The sequence below is a fragment of the Poecile atricapillus genome, chromosome 19 (assembly GCF_030490865.1).
Source record: "Poecile atricapillus isolate bPoeAtr1 chromosome 19, bPoeAtr1.hap1, whole genome shotgun sequence".
Classification (NCBI taxonomy): Eukaryota; Metazoa; Chordata; class Aves; order Passeriformes; family Paridae; genus Poecile; species Poecile atricapillus.
The window spans coordinates 7498472-7520935 of NC_081267.1; the positions used below are offsets into that span (position 1 = coordinate 7498472).

Consider the following 22464-nt stretch of genomic DNA (forward strand, 5'->3'; position numbering starts at 1 on the left):
TTTTGTTCACCCAGTGGAGGTGGAAAAAGCTGCAAAAATTGGGATTTGGCCTTTCTGGGAGGGTTTTAGAGCCAGTTTTATTCCCACGGGGAACAAAATCCTTCCTGGTTTTAACCAATCCCTTTGGAATGCTGCACACAGCTCACCTGGGCTGGGAAAAAATGGGAAAAAAATCTGGGAAAATCATAGATTTCCCACTTAACAGCTCAATCCCTTTGGAATGCTGCACATGGCTCACCTGGGCTGGGAAAACCTGGGAAAATCCTGGAACACACACCTGAGGGAGGGGTTTGTTAGTCCTGGCTCATCCCAGGAACTTCCATTCCTCAATTTGGAATTGATGGATTACGGAGTCCCCCAGTCTGGGACTGCCTATGACACTGCCTAAAAAACCATTTCCTTGCTTTTCCAATTCCAGGAATGAAATTCCTGGATTATTTTCCATCAGGAAATTGGGTTAATTAAAGTGCAGGCTTTTCCACCAGCATTCCAGTCCATGTCATTCCGGCAGTTCCACTAATCCCTATCCCAGGTGCGATTCAGAGAGTTGGGATTTCCTGGCTCTGAGCAACAACATCTGCAGTGGCACAGGAAACTCACAGCTCATGGGAACAAACTTTCTGAGGCCACGACAACCCTGAGTGGTTTCCCTCCCATTCCCCAGCCCTTCCTGGCCCCAGGGGCTGATAGCATTTGTGCTCCCTCAGGTTCATCTCCCCACAGCAGCACCATGGGGGTGCTGACGCCTGCTCTGGGCAGTGCAAACAGGGGCGCCTGAGCCAGTGCTGCCGTGTCTGTGCCTGCAAGGATGCGGCACCTCTCTGAGCTGGGGGAGAGGCCAGGGCTGCACAGGGGGGATGTTGTTGGCAGCTCCATGAGGACGCTCTGGGACGCTGCCCTGGTGTGTCCAGCGCAGTGGGGATGGATCAGCCCCTGCTCTGCTGCTCCTTCCCATCTCCCCCAGGGACCTTGCAGAGCCCCAGCCATGCTGTTTGCCCCCAGCCTGCCCACGGCCACCCTGGGTCTGCTCACGGGGGTTTTCTGTGCTGAGCTCTGGCCTGGGCATGTTCTTGAGAGAGCCTGGGCAAGGAGCCTGGAGCCCCCAGGCCCTGCCCTGAGGCGTCAGCGCTGCCCCAGCAGTGCCCATGGCCTGTCCCTGCTGCAGCCCCGGCACTGCCACCCCCAGGGCTGTGCCCGGCCCCGAGAGCACTCAGGCCCTGCAGCAACACCAGGGCCAGGAGGGCAGCGGGGCAGTGGCACGGGAGCAGCACTGGCAACACCAAGTGCTGCTGCTCCTGGGCACAGCTGCTGTGCCAGCACTGATCTGCCCCCAGCTCTGCACACAGACACTGCTGCTGCAGCTCCAGAGAAGGGAACAAAAGGGGGATCTCTGGTGAAAACTTTGCTGGGTGATCCTTTAGTTCCTTTAAAACCACCAAAAGCACAGCCCCTCATGGACACAGTGTGTGGGCACAGGGAAGGTGGAGATAAACAAAATGAGAAATGGCACAAAACAATGACATTTTATTGAAGACAATTTTAAAACATAAAACTAAAAAAAAGAACCTCCTAAATTAAACCACCAAGAAGTATCAAAGATAATTTTTATTACAAGTTATTAGCAGGAACTGGCCAGCAGTTTAATGTTTCTGAAATGATCCAGTCATCAGTGTCCACACTGCAGCCTTGAGCTCCTGGTTCCTCAGGCTGTAGATGAAGGGGTTCAGGGCTGGAGGCACCACTGAGTACAGAACTGACACTGCCAGATCCAGGGATGGGGAGGAGATGGAGGGGGGCTTCAGGTGAGCAAACATGATAGTGCTGAGGAACAAGGAGAGCACGGCCAGGTGAGGGAGGCAGGTGGAAAAGGCTTTGTGCCATCCCTGCTCAGAGGGGATCCTCAGCACAGCCCTGAAGATCTGCACATAGGAGAAAACAATGAACACAGAACAACAAAATGATAAACTGGCAGTAATCACAAGAAATCCAAGTTCCCTGAGGTAGGATTTGGAGCAGGAGAGCTTGAGGATCTGTGGGATTTCACAGAAGAACTGGCCCAGGGTATTGCCATGGCACAGGGGCAGGGAAAATGTATTGGCTGTGTGAAGCAGAGCATTGAGAAAGCCACTGGCCCAGGCAGCTGCTGCCATGTAGGCACAAGCTCTGCTGCCCAGGAGGGTCTCATAGTGCAGGGGTTTGCAGATGGACACGTAGCGGTCGTAGCACATGATGGTCAGGAGAAAATACTCTGTTGCAGCACAGAAAACCAAAAAAAATACTTGTGCCACACATCCTGTGTAGGAGATGTGTCTGGTGTCCCAGAGGGAATTGTGCATGGCTTTGGGCACAGTGGTGCAGATGGAGCCCAGGTCAGTGAGGGCCAGGTTGAGCAGGAAGAAGAACATGGGGCTGTGCAGGTGGTGGCTGCAGGCTACGGCGCTGATGATGAGGCCGTTGCCCAGGAGGGCAGCCAGGGAGATGCCCAGGAAGAGGCAGAAGTGCAGGAGCTGCAGCTGCCGCGTGTCTGCCAATGCCAGCAGGAGGAAGTGGCTGATGGAGCTGCTGTTGGACATTTGTTGTGGCTGCACATGGGGACCTGTTTGTGAAGAAATAGACAGAGAAGATTTAGAGGAGAAATCAAAGCCATTTCTCATCCACCATCATCTGTAACACACATGAACACACTTTTGTGTATAGGAATTCTGAGATTTTCTTTGAAGCTTCCCCTGTGTCTCTCCTGGTATTTTTGATATCAGAAGTTCTCAGCATTTCTGCTCCCATCTGGTAGAACAGAGTGAGTTCCCTGAGGCAAGATGATGAGTGGAGACTGAGGGGAGATGATCTGTCACTCCATTCTGCTTGGAGATTCTCTGGGCTTTCCCTTTTCTCAAAAGAGGGATGTTCACACTCCCATGTTTTCCTTAAAGATCATCAGATACTGCTGAGAGCAGATGGATGCACCACAGCCCAGCTCCACATTTGTTTCCAAGGACACAAATTGCTCATCTCACCAGCCCAACAGCATTTTCAGTGTCACAAAACCTCTGCCTTTCCCCAGAGGTCTTTCAGATAACACAAAGATGCTCTAGGACAGGTTTGCATCCAGGATTGGAGCTCCCAGCTGGGACTGAAATCTCAGGGAGACATCCAAGTGTCCTTATGATGGCATTAGATGAAGGGAGATGTAGCTCCTTCCCTGCCTGCACTGCCAGCATTGCCCACAGCCAGGCACTGGGGACAGGGTCACCCTGAGCCAGCTGTGCCCCCCGCCAGAGCCCCCAGTCCTGGTCAGCTGCTCCCAGCCCTGTGCTCTGCAGAGGGAACTGGGCTCGGGGCTGCAGAGCTGCCCCACGGCTCTGCTGCAGCTCTGCCTGCACAGGAGGGGCTTCAAACCTGGGAGCCCAGCCCTGAGGGCAGAGGCTGGGCTGGGGGAACAGGAGGGAGGAGGCTTGTTCAGAGAAAGGGGCTGCACTGCAGGGGCTCCTATGGACATCTCTAAACTCTCTCTGACACAGGATTTCTGGGGTTTTCTTTTCTCTCATTCCCTGAGCTTCTCTCTGGTTCCTGCAGATTTTCCTCCTGCAGGTGTTTCCCTGTGCCTGATCTCTCCCTGCCAGCACCCACAGACCCCAAATCTCTGTGCACTCTCCTTGGCCTGACAGAACCCTGCCTGTTTGCAGGGCTCTGGCTGGGGACAGGTTCTGTTTGCAGCTTGGAGAAAGGACAGCTCAGACTAAGACTGATGGGTCCAGCAAAGGTTATGCTGCTGCTGTCCATGGGCAGAGTGGCTGAAAGCACATTAGGAATCTCCTGTGAACCTACTGATCACTAAAAGTAACAATTTGGATATATCAAGCACTTGTCAGAATTCGTAATATCTTTAATATTTATCCCCCCTCCCTGCCATGTCCTAGTAGTAGGAAACTGAATACATAGTCTTAGGAAATTTCCTCATTTTTATCAAAATCCTTGTTTGGAAATATTCTGTGACAGATCAGAAACCCTCAGCAGGACAGATCTTCATGAGCATTCACCTCCCCTCCACCAGAAATACTCAGAGCTGTACTCACAGAGTCTGTAGGCACTGGGATGTTCCAGCTTGAAGAAATACCTCCAGGAGCTGCAGCTGCATTGTCCTGCAGCCAGAGGCTTCCTGTGTCAAGGGCTGGCGGTGATTCTGCCCCAGGCACTTCTCAGCACCTTCCCAGCCCTGACTGATTGAAGCTCTCTGTGCCTCTGGGCTGTGCCCAGGGTGGCTGCAGGCAGTGCCCCAGCCCTGCTGGGCTGGCAGAAGAGCTGCTCAGCAAGAGAAATGTGCTTTTGAAGCTCTTCTTGGTTTCCAGGAGCTGCCTCTGTGCCAGGAGCCTGGCCCAGCTCAGCAGCACAGACACAGCAGCAGGACTTTAATGAGCCTCTTGGGGCTTTGTGCTGAGGCCCTGAACATCAGTCCCTGAGAGGAAGGGGAAGAAAGCTCTCAAGAACTCCAAGTCAGAATCCAATTCCAAAGTTTCTTTCACTTTTAATGGGTCCCACTGAGGGATGTGACTGAGAAAGTGTCCCCAGGCCCCAGGCAGAGCAGAGAACTGGAGGCACTGATGACAGCTGGGGACAAAGAGAAGCCAAGTCTTGGTGCCCTGGGCCACAGCAGCCAATGCTGTGCCAGCAAGGGCTGTGAGGAGACACCTTGTCCTGAGGCCCTGGGGCCTCCTGGCACAGCCCCAGCAAGGCTGGCCACTGTCACCCCCTTGGCCTGCCCTCGGCATCCCCCCTAGCCCACATGCCAGTGGCCTCAGGGATCTGCTGGAAGGAGTCCCTGGGGAGCCTTGCTCAGGAATGGCCCTGGGGGGCTCCTTCATGCTCCCAGGGACTGCAGCTTTTTCAAAGGACTTTGGCTTTTGCCTTGGGATCTCTGAGAGGTTTGTGCAATCCTGGCCTCCAATTATCTGCTGTAATTAGTCCCTTGAGAGGCTTTGTCAGTAACAACACTCAGTGGGCTCATTAATTCTTCAAGGTACTTCAATGATTTTAAGATACTTGCTATCTCCTTTTGATACAGACTCTAAGAGAAGTTTGTGCAATCAGGGCTCCAATTATCTGCTTTAACGAGTCCCTTGGGAGCTTTGCATTGACACTCAGTGGGGCTCATCAATACTTTGAGATTCTCAGGGGCTTTTTCAGTTACTTTGGATTTTCCTTTCCACACTGAGTTTCTGGGAGATTTTTGTGCAATCCTGGCCTCCAGTTCTCTCCTCCAAGGAGTCCATGAGGAGCCTGTGTTGGGGATGGACCTCAGTGGGACCTATTAATGTTTGGAGAAACTTCGGGTGTTTCCTCTTACTTGGACTCCTGGAAAGGTTTGTGCAATCTCTTCTCAGGCCCTGAGGTTCAAGGGCTCAGCTCCAAATGCACCATGGGGCTCATTAGGATCAAGCAAGTCCTGAGAAACCATGGCTGTGCCTTGATTTCCCTCTGGTCTGGTGCAGTTCATTAGGAAAGTTTCCTACAATAGTTATGGAGAAATAGTTCAAAGAACTTCTAAGAAATATGTATTCCTATTTTAAAGGTGTCTTTTATACCTGTTCTCTTTAGAGCAGAGATGATTGCAGCATTCAGTGATGGATATTGATCCAGGGTCTCTCCTAAGGAGGTCTGGCCAGGGCAGAGAAGCTGTGCCTTGAGGTCTGACCCAGTGGGGACAACCTTGCTCCACATTCCCCAGCCCCATCCTGTCTCTCCTCACTCCCCTGGGACCTGCTTTGCTCACAGAACTGGCTATACTCAAGCAGAGGGATTTTCCTTCTTTTATTGTAGCAATCTAAAACTGCTGAGTTTCCCCATGGAAAACAGACACCCTCCTCAAGTGTGTGCCAAGCCCAAGGTGCCACCAAGGAGGTTCCCCTTCCCCAAGGCAGAACCACACAAGGAATGTTTCAGACACACAGGGAGTTCTACAATAAACACAACCCCAGAGGTGGCTGAAGGCAGAATTAGAGCAGCTGCTGAAGGACAGAGAAGCTTTGAACTCCTTGCAGCTGAAAGCACCAAGTGGGTTGTTGGGAGGTGTGTGAGTGAGGCAAGAGTGAGGGAAGGGAAATGCAGAGAGCCCTGGAAGTGTTTCTGTGCAGACAGGCTGCTGCAAGGGCAACGTTGGACTTCTCTGGATTTCTCACCTCCCCAGTGACCTCACAGAGCCCCCTGAGGTGTCACACAGACACCTGGGATATCACAGCCCACTCAGTGGTGTCACACAACCTGCCCCAGGATGTCACACTACCATTCTGTGGAGTCACAACACTTCCCATATGCCACAAAACCACCTCCTGATGTCACATTGTCTCCTGTGATGTCACACAGCCACATTTGATGTCTGAGTTCACTCTGTGATGTCAGTCGGCACTGTGATGTCATACAACCTGTCCTGAGATGTCACATGGCTCTTCTATGATGTCACTGCCCACTTTAGGATTTCATATCACAACCACGTGGCTTCACAGCCTGGTCTATTATGTCATACAATCAACCAGTGATTTCACAGTCCACCCTGTGGTGGCTCTGTGATGTCACAACCTGCTCTGTGATGTCAGAATCCTCTCTGTAAATTATGTACATTCAACCTCTGCTGTCATAGTCATGTCCCTGATGTCACAACCCACTAAGTGATATCACCCATGCCACACTGTGATGACCCAGTGTCCTAGTTTAGGGCAAATTAGGGAGGAAAACTCCAAATGGGGATTTCCCCCGGGAAATGCCCCTCTTCACTTTCTGGTCCGGGAAAAGAGAGAAAAAAAAAATTCTTTGGAGAGAAGTGGAAAAAGCTGTTTATTTAACAGAAATTGAGTAATATTAAATAATAGTAATAAAACCTCATGCTTTTCGATGGGGTGGCAAATCTAGGAAGAAAAGTCCTTTTCATGTGGTGTAGCTCGGCTCGCTCAGTTTCTTATCAGTCCCTCCAGCGCTGGAAAGTGCCGAGGCCCAGGCCCCGGTGGGCCACAGGCGTGAGCTCCCGGGGTTTGTCTGGGTGTTCAGTCCAGAGCAGGCTTGCACAGATCCAGGAAAAAAGGGAAAAAACAAAGGTCCAGGGAACTCCTCTGCCTCAGCTAGCTAAAACTAACTAAAAGCCAGAGAGAAGCTCTGTCCCGCTGTCTGTCCGTGCTGCAGACACCACAGTCCAGGAGCGAGATGTGTGGGAGAGATGTTTTTCTTTAACACAAAATGCGTGCTTCTTCTTCCCCCTCTCTTGCTCTCAGATCCAGTCTTAAAGGTGCAGAACTTAATATATAACATAAACCAGACGATTGGGGATACCAGTATCATAAAGTCACCCCAGGACACAGAGAAACTACTAAAATAGATACATAAGGAATATTTGCAGTTCAGGGATACGTGATCAGCATACGTGCCTTAATAATCTCTTGTAAACTCTTGCCAATTAATTATTGACATTAATTGCTTTGTACCAATAAAATACAATGAGCCATTGCTTTGTCCAATGAATATAATGAGCTCTTTTGATATAACTAATGACTTAAATCATGCTTTCTTAAGGGAATAAAAGTTGAGAACACCTTGTAATACAGAAGAAGCCATTGTAGTCTCTGCACAAGTCAGTGTGTGTGTGTGTAGCGTGTCCATCTCAACAGTGACAGGTCAGAAATCCTGGAATATATCTGGGTAAAGCTTGTATATTGGTTGTTGAGACTAGGTACAAATCTCCAGTGGGAAAAAATCCTCTTTAGTAGGCTGGGTGCCTTGGGTTGTCTTAGCTCTTCCCAGAGTAAAGATTTCCAATTGAATGCAGTTTCAGTTTTGATTCTAAAAGTATAAAGTATTCCAAGTTTTTCGGAAGTCTAAAACTACATTGATAACTCTGAAAGTACCATGGAAATGAGGAAGAAGTGTTTGTGGATTTCTTTCTATAAAAAATATTTCTAAATATTTCTAGAAACTTTTAATTCCTAAAAATAAGAAAAAAAAAAATGGGGTCACCTTTGCCGAATTCTAAAATTCCTTTGAGAAATCCTAAACTAATATGGAAATTGGGAAGAAAAATCTGGGGACTACTCTCTACCGAAAATTATTCTAAATAGCACTAAAAATTTCTAAAAATGAAAAACAAAGATAACATGTTGCCCCATGCCCAGCTGCCAATGGCAGAGCAATAAGCTGATAATGCAACTTTGGCAGGGACAACAGAAACTGGCTTGGAGATGCAGAAAGACAGGTGTAGTTCTCCCAGATTGAAGCCAGTCTTGTGAAGTTACAGAGGCGTTCCTGTGGAGAGAGGAGGTGGCTGAGGCCCCCAGCTGCCGCTGGCACTCAGGGACCCTCCTGCACAGCAGGGCCCAGAGCTGCCAAGGCTCCCCAGCACGGCTGGAGCTGCTGGCACAGCTTGGCCCAGCTGGACAGCTGCCCCTCAAGGCCCTGGAGAGCAGGGGATGGCTCTGGGCAGGGTCCCTGGCCAGGAGTGGGCCCCAGAGCACCTCTGCCTTTCAAGGGCAATCTCATCCCCGCTCTTTCTCCTGCCCACCTTGCTTTGCCTCTGCCTGGAGTGCCTGGGGCTGCTCCTGGCCATGATTAATAATCACAGCTTATTCTGTCAGCAAAGGGACATTGAGAAGTTGTCTCCAGCATGCACCATGATCTTCACAATGTGATTGACCAGGACTGCACGTCAATCCATATCTTAATGCCAGTCTGGACGGGAGTACAGATCAGAAGCGTTTTCATGGTGTGCTGGGCTCCCCATCCTGTTTAGGGAACGAGGCACTGCAAGGAGGTCCTCAGTGGCAGAGAAGCCACTGCCAGAGATGTAACCCCGGGTGCCTCCTGTGGCTCAGGGAGCGGCTGTGGCTGTAAATGTGTGTTTGTCTGCAGCACAGAGCCAGGGCTTAGCGAGGCCCTTGTTGTGCCTCGGGCACTGCTCGGCAGCCCCATCGGACCCGGGCCCTCAGCCCTTCCCTGTCGGGGACTGACCTGGCCCAGCCCAGCCATGGGGCAGGGCCCGACAAGGGCGCGGTGGGTCCAGAGGCCCGGCCTGGCCCCGGTCCCCAAGGGATGGGCTCTGTCTGCCTGCACAGCCCACAGGCGAGGCCCGAGGCTCTGCAGGAAGCTTCCTGCCAGCTCTGCACAACCTCCACCGAGAGTGTCCCTTTGCTGTGCTGAGAAGACTAACAAACTCCTCTAGTTTAACCCCACTGCACACCTCATGAGGGATCTCTGCAAATCTTAGGAGAGACCATATTCATTTGTGCCTCATGAGGGATCTCTGCAAACCTTGGCAGGGACCCCAAAATATCCCTTGTTCCTCACAGGGAATTTGTGCACATTTTTTGAGAGACCCGAAAATAACCTCATGTGCCTCACAAAAGAATCCGGCCCCCAGCCCACTTTAGGAAGGACTCAGCTCCTCTCCAGGCCTTGATGGCAACCACTAAATGGTCACGTAAATCACGAGGAACTCAAGCCCCCTGCCAGTCTTACAGCGTTCTCCAGTCACCTGTAGCCATAGAAGTGACCCCAATTCCCCTAAGAATATCAAGAGGAAACCTCAGCCACATGCACCACTTACAAAAGACCCAAACCCATGCCTGTCTTACTGGAAAACACAACACCCTGCCCGTGTGCCTCACAATGGACCCCAATCATCTGGCAGCCTTACAGGGGTCCCCCATCACCTGCATGTCATAGAAAAGCCAGGTGTGCCATTAACTCTAGCCAGCAGTGTGTTCCATGACAGAAACCTCTCCAATGCCTTTCTGGGAATTGGGAACACGTGTTGTGGTGCCAGCTGCATCTGTGGGAGCCATGGGCAGTGTGAGTCTGTGCTGTGCTCCACTGCTGAGCTGGCAGCACGGTGGATATGGCCAGGATATTCCCTGTTTCCCACAGGTCTGGAGCCTGCAGGAACCTTGCTGACCCCTTGGCACAGGCTGTGCCACCCAACAAAGCCCAGAAGGCCGAGAGGAGAGCCTGAGGGCAGCAGGAAGAAGCCCCTGCTCTAGAACTGAGAGAGTTCTTCCAGAAGCCAAGATGGTGAATTTAAGTGATTTCCACTGTGCTCAAAGTTTGCCTCTGAAGACTAAGAGGTCAGCTTGTCAGTAATCCCAGAAAATATCTGGAAAAATATTTTATGCTTTTTTTTTTTTTTATTAGATCCAAATCTCCATTGGGAAAAGAGCCTCCCCAGTACGCTGGGTGTCTTGGGATGTCTCAGTTCTTCCTAGAGTAAACATTACCACTTAAACGAAATTCCATGTTTTATTGAAGAAATGGAAAAAATGTTCCAGAATTCTAAAACTACTTTGAAAAACATTTTACTACTCTCTAGAAAAAGAAAAGAAACATTTGAGGACTTCTTTCTACCAAAAAAAAAAAAATTTACATATTTCTAATAATTTCTAGTTTCTAAAAATTGAAAACAAAGATATGCCCCATGCCCAGCTGCTTCCTGCCCATCCAAGGCTGTGGCTAGCCAAGCAGCTGTGCCAGTGCTGGTGGTACCAGCCAGACCCCAGAGCAGAAGCCCAAAGGTTTTGTTCAAGCCCTTCCCTGGCAGGAGGGGCCCACATTCAGGCCTGGCCAGGCACCAGGGCCAAAACCTTCAGGGACAGAGGGTTCTGTTCTGGGTGGTGGAAGCACAGCAATAAGCTGATAATACAGCTGTGGTGGGGACAACGGACACTGGCTTGGAGATGGAGGAAGACAGGTGTAGTTCTCCCTGATTGAAGCCTTTGGCCAGTCTTCTGAAGCTGCAGAGGTGCTCCTGTGGAGAGAGGAGGTGGCTGAGGCCCCCAGCTGCCGCTGGCACTCAGGGACCCTCCTGCACAGCAGGGCCCAGAGCTGCCAAGGCTCCCCAGCATGGCTGGAGCTGCTGGCACAGCTTGGCCCAGCTGGACAGCTGCCCCTCAAGGCCCTGGAGAGCAGGGGATGGCTCTGGGCAGGGTCCCTGGCCAGGAGCGGGCCCCAGAGCGTGTCTGCTTTTCAAGAGCAATCTCGTCCCCGCTCTTTCTCCTGCCCACCTTGCTTTGCCTCTGCCCACTGCTCCTGGGGCTGCTCTTGGCCAGGCAGCCTCAGTGGCAGCCAGCACTGGCTGCAGCCCCAGCGGGCTCCCCAGGACAAGGCCCAGCAATGAAGAGGCCAATGAAAGGCCTGGGCAGCAGCAGAACTCTCGGGAGAGTTATTTGGACAACCAAGGACAACCCACAAGTCCACAGCAGCCTCACTGGGAATGTTTCTATTCTACAACAGACTTTCAAAAGAAGCTGTTTGAGGGAAAGATGAACAAAATACTCACCGTTTTGTCTTCCAGACATACCAGATTCCAACACAGCATAAAATGAAGACAAGCACCAAACAAAACAGGCCTGACATTAATTCTAGCCAACAGCGTGTTCCCTGACAGAAACCTCTTCTGATGCCCTTCTGGGAATTGGGAACACGTGTTGTGGTGCCGGCTGCATCTGCAGGAGCAATGGGCAGCGTGAGCCCATGCTGTGCTCCACTCCTGAGCAGGCAGCATGGTTGGTATGTCCAGGATATTCCCTGTTGCCCACAGAGCTGGGGCCTGCAGGCACCTTGCCAACCCCTGGCACAGGCTGTGCCACCCAATAAAACCCAGAAAGCTGAGAGGAGAACCTGGGGCCAGCACAGCTTCTTGGGCGGGTCCCTTCAATAGGGCCTTGCTTTGGGTGGTGGCAGCATCTGCACAGCAGCAAGCTGGTAATGCAGCTGTGACAGGGACATCACGTATGGGCATGGAGATGTGAAATGTGTGGTGCAGGTGTCCCTGAGGGAGGTGTTTGGCCTTTCCTGTGAAGCTGCAGAGGGGAACCTGTTGAGAGAGGAGATGGCTGAGGCCCCAGCTGCAGCTGGCACACAGGGACCCTCTGGCACACTGGGAGATTCTCACTGTGCTCAAAGTTTCCCTCTGAAGACTAAGAGGTGAATGTGGATGGGCTTAGCAGCTGATCTGCAGGCCAAACAATTGAGTTAGCAAAAGGAGAAATTGAGAAAATACAAATTTATCCATAGCAAGGAGGAAAGCAAGGCCATTAGCATGGAAACCAATAAAAAGGGATATAAAGGGGTATTTGCAGTTGTAATAAATGGAATTGTTTCCTGCTAACTAAATTGTAACTGTTATTAAAGTTGTTATAATTAGAAACAATCATGAATCAGTGTTACAAAGCAGATGTACCCCTTTGCAGATGTTACATGTCAAAATTAAGGTACAGGATGTAGTTTAGAAGATAAATGATGTCTCAAGACCAAAATGGCCCTGAGATGGACCAAAATTAGAACAAATTTAGGCATTGGGCCTAAAGATTAGGAAACATAAGGCTAATTAGTAGACTAACATAACACAAGGCTTAGTACACACACGCAAACTTGTAAGATTATCCGAAGGACAATGAAGAAGAGGGGAAGCCTTTGCCAAAAGACCACCAAAAGAAGACTGAAGACCCCCTAACAACAAGTGAGGCATGCGCCGTGAAGAAAAGTGACGTAAAGTCAGAAAAATTGGAAATAGGAGGAAACTTACAGGAAACATTAAAGAATATGTAAAAGCATACAGTATATGAGTTTAGCTTGAAGTGCTTTGTTTTGAATGTGAGGCAGTGTGGGAAGCCTCCGTACCCTGGTCGGTTTTGCTTATGCTTTAATCATACTTAATTTCTAGCAGATTATATATATAAATTTTAATTTTTATTAAACAGTATTATTTTACTAAACTGTATTCTTTTATACCACATTACTCTTCAGTTCAGTAAATTGTATTCATTTTTAATTAAACTGCCATTAACCCAAGGGACCTAGCTGTCAAAATACTAATTTAATTTATAACAATATTTTAACAAAGAAGGCTGGTACAACAACATTTTTTATTTAACAAACATGACACAACATGAAGTATATTAACAAAGAAGGCCCCTTACGGTGACAACATTCTACTGTTCAAACTGTAAAACATCTTTGTGTACTGATCAGGAGGTCAGGATTTACTCTTTACAATCCTGATGCTGAATGTCTCCTTAGGAGGTCTGGTCACAGAGAAGAATGAGCCCCTTGTGGGCTGCCCCTGTTTGGACAACCTGCTCCTCACCCCGAGCCTCAGCATGTCTGACATCGCCCACCTGGGACTGACATCTCAAAACATTGAAAAAATGTCTCTTTATAATATTTCTTTATAATTAAAATCTGATTAATTAATAAAAAAAAAAAGGTATTTTTGATAATAATATTATTCTGTATTTTTATAACCCAATTTTTTATGCTTATATAAAAGAATTGATACATTTGCAGGGACAAAACCCACTATTGGTCTTCGGTTCTAAGTACCACAATTCCCTTCATTAATTAATTGAACACTATTTCTCCCTCTTTATGCCAATTGCTCCTAATTTTAGTCCTCTGATCATCTTTTTTATAATTTTCTCAGACAGGGTAAAAGGGGCCACTTTGGGGTCCACGGAGACTTTTCTGGGGAACATTTGGGGCAGTTTTGGGTCTGGGGAGGGAATTTAGAGAGAATTTGGGGGTCTGGAAGACACTTGGGGGAGCCGGGTGGGCACTTGGAGGGGCACTTAGGGATTCTGTGGGACAATTCGGGGCCCGGGGGAGCACTTGGGGGTCCAGGGGGGCACTTGGAGGTCAGGGAGGGGAATCTGGGGGCCCTTCGGGGTCCGGGCGGGCACTTGGGGGGCTGTAACAGGGAATCTATGGGCCGCGGGGGATGATGGGAGTTGTAGGCGCCGGTATAATACGGTTTAATGGGGCCGCGGAGCATCACGGGAGTTGTAGGCGCAGCTCCAATGGGTTCCGGTGAGGCGCGGGGCATGACGGGAGATGGAGTCCCGGCTGGAATAGCGCTCTATGGGCGCCGCGGAGCATGATGGGAGCTGTAGTTCCGGAAGTGGCTCGGAAGGCGCGTTTGGCGGTGTGGGGAAGCGCTTGGAGAAAACTTTTGCGTCCGAGCCGTGGCTGCAGGTGCTGGGGGCGAATGTATATGGCTCGGGAGCACTTGGGGGGAACCTGGGGAGCTCTAACCGGGCTCTTTAGGGCGCGGGGTACGGCAGGAGGTTTGGGCATGGAACTGTGTTGTGGGATGATGGGAGATGAATTCCCAGCAGTGGCTGGAAGGGGAATCTGTGGGGTCGGGAGCATTCAGGGATCCAGGGACGCTTTGGGGGGTCCCGAACGGGCGCTGAGGGGGCACTCGGGGATCCTGGAGGGTTTGGGGGAGAATTACGGGACATACGAGGGGCGATCCCGGGGTTCTGGGGAGCGCAGGGCATATTCCCAGTTCCTCACAACCTGGTCTCAATTGCCCCCTGCAGGCTCCTACTCACTGCCAGTATCATCCCAGTCTGATCCCAGTATGATGTCAGTACACAGCCAGTGCGATCTCAGCCACTGCCAGGATGATCCCAGTATGATCCCAGTACAAACCAGTCCCTGCCAGTGCTGCCACTCCTGGGATCCCCCAGCCCTCTCTGTGTTCCCCCCTCCCGCATCTCCCCAGAGCAGCCCCAAGGGCTGGCAGTCCCCAGCCAGGGTCCCCAGCCAGCCCCAGGTTGGATCTGCAGCCCCCAATTTTCCCAGTTTCCCTCTCCTTTTCCCCGGGCCGGGTTCCCCCCGTCCCCAGCGGGTGGGAGCAGCGGAGAGCCCCGCGCTGCCCATCCCGACCTGTCCCGGCTCCATCCCCGCTCCTGCCGTGGGCTGTGAGGGGTTCGGGAACGGGGCACCGAGGGTGTCACTGCTCCTGGGGGAGGAGGAGGAGGGATGGAAGAGGAGGGATGAAGAAGGAGAGTGAGAAGGGATGGAAGTAGGAGAAGAAGCTGGTGTTAGGGAGGAGAAGGAGGAGGGATGGAAGGGGAGGAGAGGGAGGAAGATTTTGTAAATATCCACAAATCCCTTCAGTCTTGTCCCCCATGGGGATGTGTCCGCCCTTCACAGAACACGGGCGGGAAGGGGTCTCAAAATATATCCAACATGGACCTACGGTATTTTAGACAAAGAAGGCTCAGACTTACGAGACGTGGTCCTGGGTTTATTGTATGTGGATCGCCCGGGGCAAGAAAGAGGCTGAGATTCCCCGGGTGCTATCTCTTAAACTTGGGGGAGGGGGTGGCCATGGGATACAGGGGGGTTACAGCCAATGGGATAGGGAAAAGAAAAGGGAGGTTAGGTAGGGACTGACCTTATACAAAACCAAGGGTGAGTTCTTCCCTTGGGACATACCATAATTTTTTAAATGCACTTGAACAGGAAGAGGAGGGACAAAGGAGGATCAGGGAAAGGAGAAGGAACCAAGAGGTCAAGAACTCCCTGAATTCACAGTCCCCCACCTGTGGGATCATCACCCCCCATCCCACAGGTGCCCCGAGAGGGGGAGCCCAGCCCAGATATCCTGGGGGGTCCCTCGGTTGGGTTTTTTGGGGGGGGATATTTGTGACTTAAGGACTGCAAAGCTGAGCGGAAAATGCCCCTTGGGGGGACACTGGGGATCCCAGCCTCCCGAAGTGGGGAGATGGAAATGGGGGGAGCTTTTTGAATTCCTGGCACTCCCAGCAGCCTGGGCAGGGACCGAGCAGACAGAACCCCAGTACAAGCATGACCCCCAGCAGCTGGGATTGGGGGAACCTCTGAACACCAAAGGGGAGAGACCAGAGATGGGGAACTTCTGGGAGGCATTTTCAGGGCTGAATCTTGATGTTTGGGAGGTTTTTGTGGAAGGCTTGTGATTTCTAATAATGGATTTGAGGAGGAGGAACTCCCTAATCCAATGTGCTTATGAATTGTATTTTTCCCCAAACCAGGATTTCCCATTCTCAGACCTTGGGCAGATGGAGAAGGAGGCTGTGAGGAAGAGGAAGATGCCCCGGGACACCCAGGCAGGTGAGGAGGAAGTCAGTGCCCCTTTCCCCCTCTCTCCTGCTCCATCTCCCAGCCCAGCATGGCCCCCGGCTGCAGGACAACCCCGCTGCCGACGCCGTCCTGCTGGGGACGCACTGGGGGGATCTCCTTCCCCTTCCCTCTGGCACGGAGGCAAATCCCATCCTCTCCTTGTCCTTCCTCCCCCAGACAAGGAGCTGAGGATGGAGACCAGGGAGGACAAATCCCTGCAGCAGAACCTCGTGGACAAGGCCATTTTGAGCAGCTCCACAATGCAGAAATCCAACAGGGAGGAAAATCCCTGGAGATCCCTCAGGAGGAGTGGCTCCAAACCCATCCCAGGGTGCTCTGAGGAGGAAAGACCCACCCTGTGCCAGGAAGGCAGCCAGAGATCCAGCCAGGGCTCTGAGCTGGTGGTCCATGAGCAGCTTCAGGATGGGGAGAAGCCCTACAAGTGCTTGGAGTGTGGGAAGAGCTTCATGTTGAGCAACAAACTGATCTGCCACCAGATGATCCACACTGGGGAATGGCCCTATCAGTGTGGGGAATGCGGGAAGGGCTTCAGCTTCAACTCCAACCTCGTCACCCACCAGCGCATCCACACTGGGGAGAGGCCCTACGAGTGTCCCGAGTGTGGGAAGAGGTTTCGGATCAGCTCCAGTCTCCTCGTGCACCAGCGGATTCACACGGATGAGAGGCCCTTCCGCTGCCCTGACTGTGGGGAGGGCTTCAAAAAAAGCTCCCACCTCATCAGGCACCAGCGCATCCACACTGGGGAGAGGCCCTATGAGTGTGAGGAATGTGGGAAGAGCTTCAGCCAGAGCTTTAGCCTGATCTGCCACCAGAGGACGCACACCGGAGATCGGCCCTATGAGTGTGGGGAATGTGGGATGACCTTCAGCCAGAGGTCCCAGCTGACCATCCACCAGATGATCCACACTGGGGAGAGGCCCTACGAGTGTCCCAAGTGTGGGAAGAGGTTTCAGACCAGCTCTACTCTCCTCAGGCACCAGCGGATTCACACGGATGAGAGGCCCTTCCGCTGCCCTGACTGTGGGGAGGTCTTCAAGTACAACTCCCACCTCACTGTCCACCGACGCATCCACACTGGGGAGAGGCCCTGTGAGTGTCCCCAGTGTGGGAAGAGTTTCATCCAGAGCTCTGACTTGACCAGACACCAGCGGAGGCACCAGTAAGGGAAGCTCTGCAAATGCCTCAACGTACAGGAAGAGCTTTGTGCACTGCTCCAGCTTCATCCCCCCATGGAAAATTCAAGTTTGGCAGAGACCTGGTAATCCATGTTCCCTGTGATCCATGCTGGGAAGACACCTGTACCTTTTCCTGCCTATGGCAATGAGATGATGTGTGATCAAAGAAGGTGAGGGTCTGGCCATGGCCCTGTCATTATATTCAATCCCATCTCAGGTCATTGCCAGGGGCAGGTGTTGGGGGTTAGGTGTCTTTTTTTTTTTTTTTTTTTAATTCTGGATTGCCTGTGGAATTTTTACCCATTAGTTGCGGGGACAACCTAACTATGGGTACTTGGTGGGTGATAGACAAAAGACAAAGAGTTTGGCTGGGCCCAGGGGGGGAAGGGGGCAGGAAAAAAGGAGGGTGGGGACAGTTTGGTGGACTTTTCTTCTGCTTCAGAGAAGGACACTTTGAGCGCAGAGCTGTTGCGGTAAGGAGAATGGAATTTTGCCTTCACCCAGATGGAGCTGTTGCTTCTTCTCCTTCTTTCGTCTTTGTTGGTGGCCTCGCACCCCCTGTCCTGCCAGGACATGTGGCAGTGCCAGCCACCGCCATGGAGCTGCTGATACACCTCAGCCACCGGCCCGGGATCTCAGCTCGTCCCTGCTGTTCCAGCTGAGTGTTCCTCAGAGCCCTGCAGGAGCACCGGGACTGACTGCCCAAGGGGGTTTGTGAAAACAAAGCCTCTCCTCCATCCCTTCCCGTCTCAGAGAAAGCTGTCACAGGGCCCCTGGTTCTGTTTTCTTGCTAATGCTGTAGTTCTTGTTTGTTTGTTTGCTTTGTTATAAATACTAATAAAGAACTGTTATTCCTATCCCCAGATCTCTGCCTGAAAGCTCCTTGTTTTCAAAACTATAATAATGTAGAGAGAGGGGGTCTAAATTTTCTTTCCAGGGGAGGCCCCTGCCCTCCCTAGCAGGCACCTGTCTTCCAAAACAAAGACAGATGGGGAGTTTCTCCATCCTCCTTACCTTTGTGGGGCCAGCAGTGGCCTTGGTTCCTCATGCTCTTTTTGTGGGGCTTTTTGGGTCTGTGCCCCTCCAACTTAGGGGGACATGGGATATTTGCTGCCCCCTTTCTCCTTCTGGGAAGCCTGTGCAGGCTCTTTATCCCCCTCTGATTTGGGGTTGCCAGTGTTATCACCATTCCGGCAGCCCCCAGCCGCTCTTTGCCCTTTGCCAGGCCAGGGGTGTTCTCTATCCCCTTGCAATTTGCGGGGCTGGCACAGACACAATTCCCCTCCTCTTTGGTGGGGCTGGCAGTCTCCCCCTTCTGACTTGGGGGCTGCTGTGGGCTCCATCCATCTCTTATTTTGGGCTGGGGTGGGTATTTATCTCCCTCCAGTTTGGGAGGCCCAGGGATAGTGTCCATCCTCCTCCAGTTTTGAGGGGCCTGTGAGTCGTCTCTGCCTCCCAGCGATTTGGGGGACTGGTGCAGGCTCCACCCCCCTCTGATTTTGAGGGACAACCTGGAGGAAAGGCATCAAAATCTTGACAAAGGCTGAAGGGAACGCTCTGATTACCCCTTTTGCCAAGAGGTTCCCTTAGCTGAAGTTGCTAACAAGGACCAGACTCGCCAGCCTGCAATGGGTTTTGGGTTGTTTTATTTCCTGGGCCCTCAGTCCTGTGTGGGACACGGGAACTGGGTGCTGCAGAGGCTGCGGCAAGGCATCAGAAATGGCCACCCAACACCCAAGGGTGGTAGAAGATCTGCTCCAGCACCGGCCGATCCATGGGGTGCTTGGACAAACAGCAGCGGATCAGATGGTGGCACTCTGGGGAGAGAAGGCAGAAAGCGGCGCTCACTTGCAGAAGGCTCCTGCCCAGCTGCTCCCGGCGCCTGCAGAAGCCGGGCCACGCTGCGTGTGCTGGGAGCTGCCCTTGGTGGGAGAGCGGCACGGCAGGACAAGCGTCCCCTCCTTCAGCCAAGCGTGCCACACCCAGCCTGCCACAGGCCACCTGCTGCAGCCGGCCCTTGAGGGCACATGGACGTCCCGCGCAGCTGCGGGAGGGCCGGGCTGGGCTGCGCGGTGCCACCTGCCAAAGCCTGCCTTCTTCAGGCTGTGTGCCAACCTGGAGAGACCTCCTGCGGGAAGAAGAACTGCCCCAACACCATGTCACGCTCGTTCTCGAAGGGCAGGAACCCGCACACCATCTCAAACAGCAGCACGCCCAGGGACCACATGGTCGCCCCATCGCCGTGGTAGCAGCGCAGGCCGATCCACTCGGGTGGGCAGTACGTGCGTGTTCCTAGGGGAGACGGGCGGCGCTGCTCAGGTGCAGGCTGCTGCCTTCCAGAGCCTGGCGCCAGCCTCCTGCCAGAGGCAGGGGCTGCAGCCGTGGCCACAACTTCCCCCCAAGGCCTGCCTGCCTCCCCCTGACAATGGGCCAAAGCCAAGAAACCATTCTGCAAGGCTGAGAACGCCAGCGGAGCAGCCCAAGGCCTTGCGGGCCTGCCAAGCCCAGGAGCCGGGGCCCGGCTTTTGCAGCCCCTTTCTGTCGGCAGGGCTGGCAGCCGGCTCCTGGGGCACAGCACCTGCCCCGTGCCACAGGGCAGCCGGCAGCCGGCTGAATGCCGCACCCCGCGGCCCAGGAGGGAATGGGGCCGTGCAGTGCCTGGCACTGGGAGCAGGGCCCGCGCTCTGGGCTCACCGGCAAAGGTGTGAAGGCCCGCTCCTGGAGGAAGGTGCCGCCACCGAAGTTGATCAGCTTCAGCTTGCCAGTGTCTGGGTTGATGAGGAGGTTCTCTGGCTTGATGTCCCGGTGCAGGACGCCACAGGCGGTGCAGTGCCACACAGCCTCGAGCACCTGCCAGAAAAGCCAGCGCACCACCTCCTCACTCAGGAACTCTTGCTCCAGCAGGATGTGCAAGAGATCCCGAGATTGCTCCGGAACCTCCATCACCAGCACGAAGCTGTCAGGCAGATGGAACCACTCGAGGAGTTGGATGATTCTGTGGCAGCCAAAGCTCACCTTCTCCATCAGCACGATCTCCGTTGGAACACAGGTGCTGTCAGGCTGTGAGGAGGAGACAATGCCTCCATCACAGGGCCTGATGCCGCCAGGAACCCCCTGAGTGTCCACCAGTGCAGTGGCCACAGCCAGCGCTGGTCACCTTGTTCTGACCTGCTTCTAGGCTGCTCTCAGAAGCCCTGGCCTGGCCTGGGAATGCCCCTCAAGAACCCCATGGGAGCCTCAGACAGCTCCTCAGGTCTCACCTGCTGGTACAGAAGTCTTGTTGGTAGTTGGTGGCTGTATTGGGAGCAGCTTCCTGGAGATGGAGGAAACTCCCTGGTCCCTTGGGAATTGTCTCCTCCACCAGGCACAGGCTGTTGCCAGCTGGCACGTCCAGCACCGTCACCTGGGAGCTGTGGTCCGGCAGCTGCTGGCTCCAGGACACTTGCTGCTCCTCCACCTGCTCCTGAGATGGCTCCCCTGGATCGGGCTGGGCTCCCACTTGGACCTGTGGGCTTTCCCTGGCCATGTCAGTGCTCAGGGTTGCGACTGTGTTGTTGAGGTCCAAGGGTCCAAGGGAGCTGGGAGACCTGTCCCTGGGCTCTGCACCTTCTGCAGGCTGACAGGTCTGGCTGAGCCTCTCTGAGGGATGGAGGCTGTCAGAGATAGCGGAGGCTCCTGGCACCATGGACGTTCTCTGACAGCCTGAGCTTCTTGCATGGATGGCGGGTCTTCTCTACTGTGCCATCCTTGCAAGGGTTGAGGCTCTCCCATGGATGGTGAATCTTGCTGGGAGCAGCCTCCTGAAGGGATGGTGGCTTCTGGAGAAGCTGGGCGAGCCACAGCAGGGCAGGTGGCCTCACCTCATCAGCTTCTCCAGTTCTTTCCACAACGCCAGCCACATCCCAAAGTAGAGCGGCACAGATGTCCCATTGTGCGCCCAGTGCCGGATCATCACTTCCTGCAGCTCTTGGGCCACTGCCATGCAGGGACCGCAGCTGCAGGAGCTCTCCAGAGGGCTTGCGGGAGCACCTGGCCGCTGGCGAGGGGTCACCCGAGGCCTGGAGAACCTGGGAGCCGCAGGGGCTGCTCGGTTCCTCCATGGGCCTCTGGGCCTAACCCTGGGGTGCTTCCTCGTCTGCTGCCTTTGTGGTTTCCAGTGGCCACTGGCCCACCAGACAGCCACAGCGGCCAGCAGCAGGACAAGGGCAGGCATCAGGACGCCACCGTCACACATGGCTACGGCACGTCCCATGGCGACTGCACTGGCAGCTGTGGGGGCTGGCCCGGTTTATATAGGGCTGGCACGGTGATGTCACAGTGCTGTGGCCAGGACAGCTGTGTGACATCACGGCCCTGCATCACCCCACTCACGGGAGCGAGGAAGGGGCTCCCTGTGGGCACTCGAGCACCCTCTGGAGCAGAGGAGAAGGAGGATTCTTCTCTAAATAGGACACGGGGATGAGGAGGGGAACGGTGATGGTGTCACCTCCTTGCTGGCTGAGCATGGGACATGGATTGTCCAATAGGGGATTGCAAAGTCCTTGAACAGGACAAGCCCTGCTCAGCAACATGGAAACCATCGGTGTGCTGTCCACTACATTCCCATGCTGAATCAGAATTTGGATTCAAATCCAGCTCTGTGCCTCTTTCTGGGATTTAAATGGATCCTATCCCATTGCAAACCAGTACCTTTAATCCTTTAGGGTTCCCTGACTTCAGGGAATTGAGGCATAAATAAAAGGAAAGGGTATTGAAAGACCCCCGAGCTGTTCACCAGTCTTCACAGAAGTAATTGTGAATGCCATTTATTTCTATCTTTAGCACACTTTTATAGGGTTCTACAGGGTCTGCGGGCAGAACAAGCTACTATTGGCTAACACACACAGTTTACATTTTTTCTCTTACACACAGGGATATTGTTTTGCTTTACTCTCTCTTCTGCGTGACGGTTTCAAGGACTTTAGCCCTTAATATCACGACTTATTTCAAAGGCTGGTTTGTGCATACAGGCCTTTACTAATATATAAAATATAGCAACAATTCCCCCTTTCTCTTTTTGCACAAACCAGGCTTTGGATAAGATAACATACAACTTAGATTGTCGTCCCAATTAACATTATAAGTAAAGTCCGTCCCCCTTCTAGCACAAGAGACCTCAACCATCCAGTGATGCCCCAGCTGGTGAACCAACTTCCAATGGGGTTACTATCTTCTTTCAGGGCATGTAACCCATCCTGTAGCTGCTGTAGTTGCTCATGGATGGAAGCTGAATGATCAGTAAGATCTAAGCAGCACATGCCTTCAAACTCCTCACAACCATGTCCTTGTGCTAAGAACAAAAGGTCAATTGCAACTT

General features: G+C 52.8%; 1 pseudogene; it reads left to right on the plus strand.

Moving 5' to 3' along the window:
- Window positions 1-22464, plus strand: part of LOC131586380 (uncharacterized) — a 585722-nt pseudogene that overhangs the window by 25246 nt on the left and 538012 nt on the right.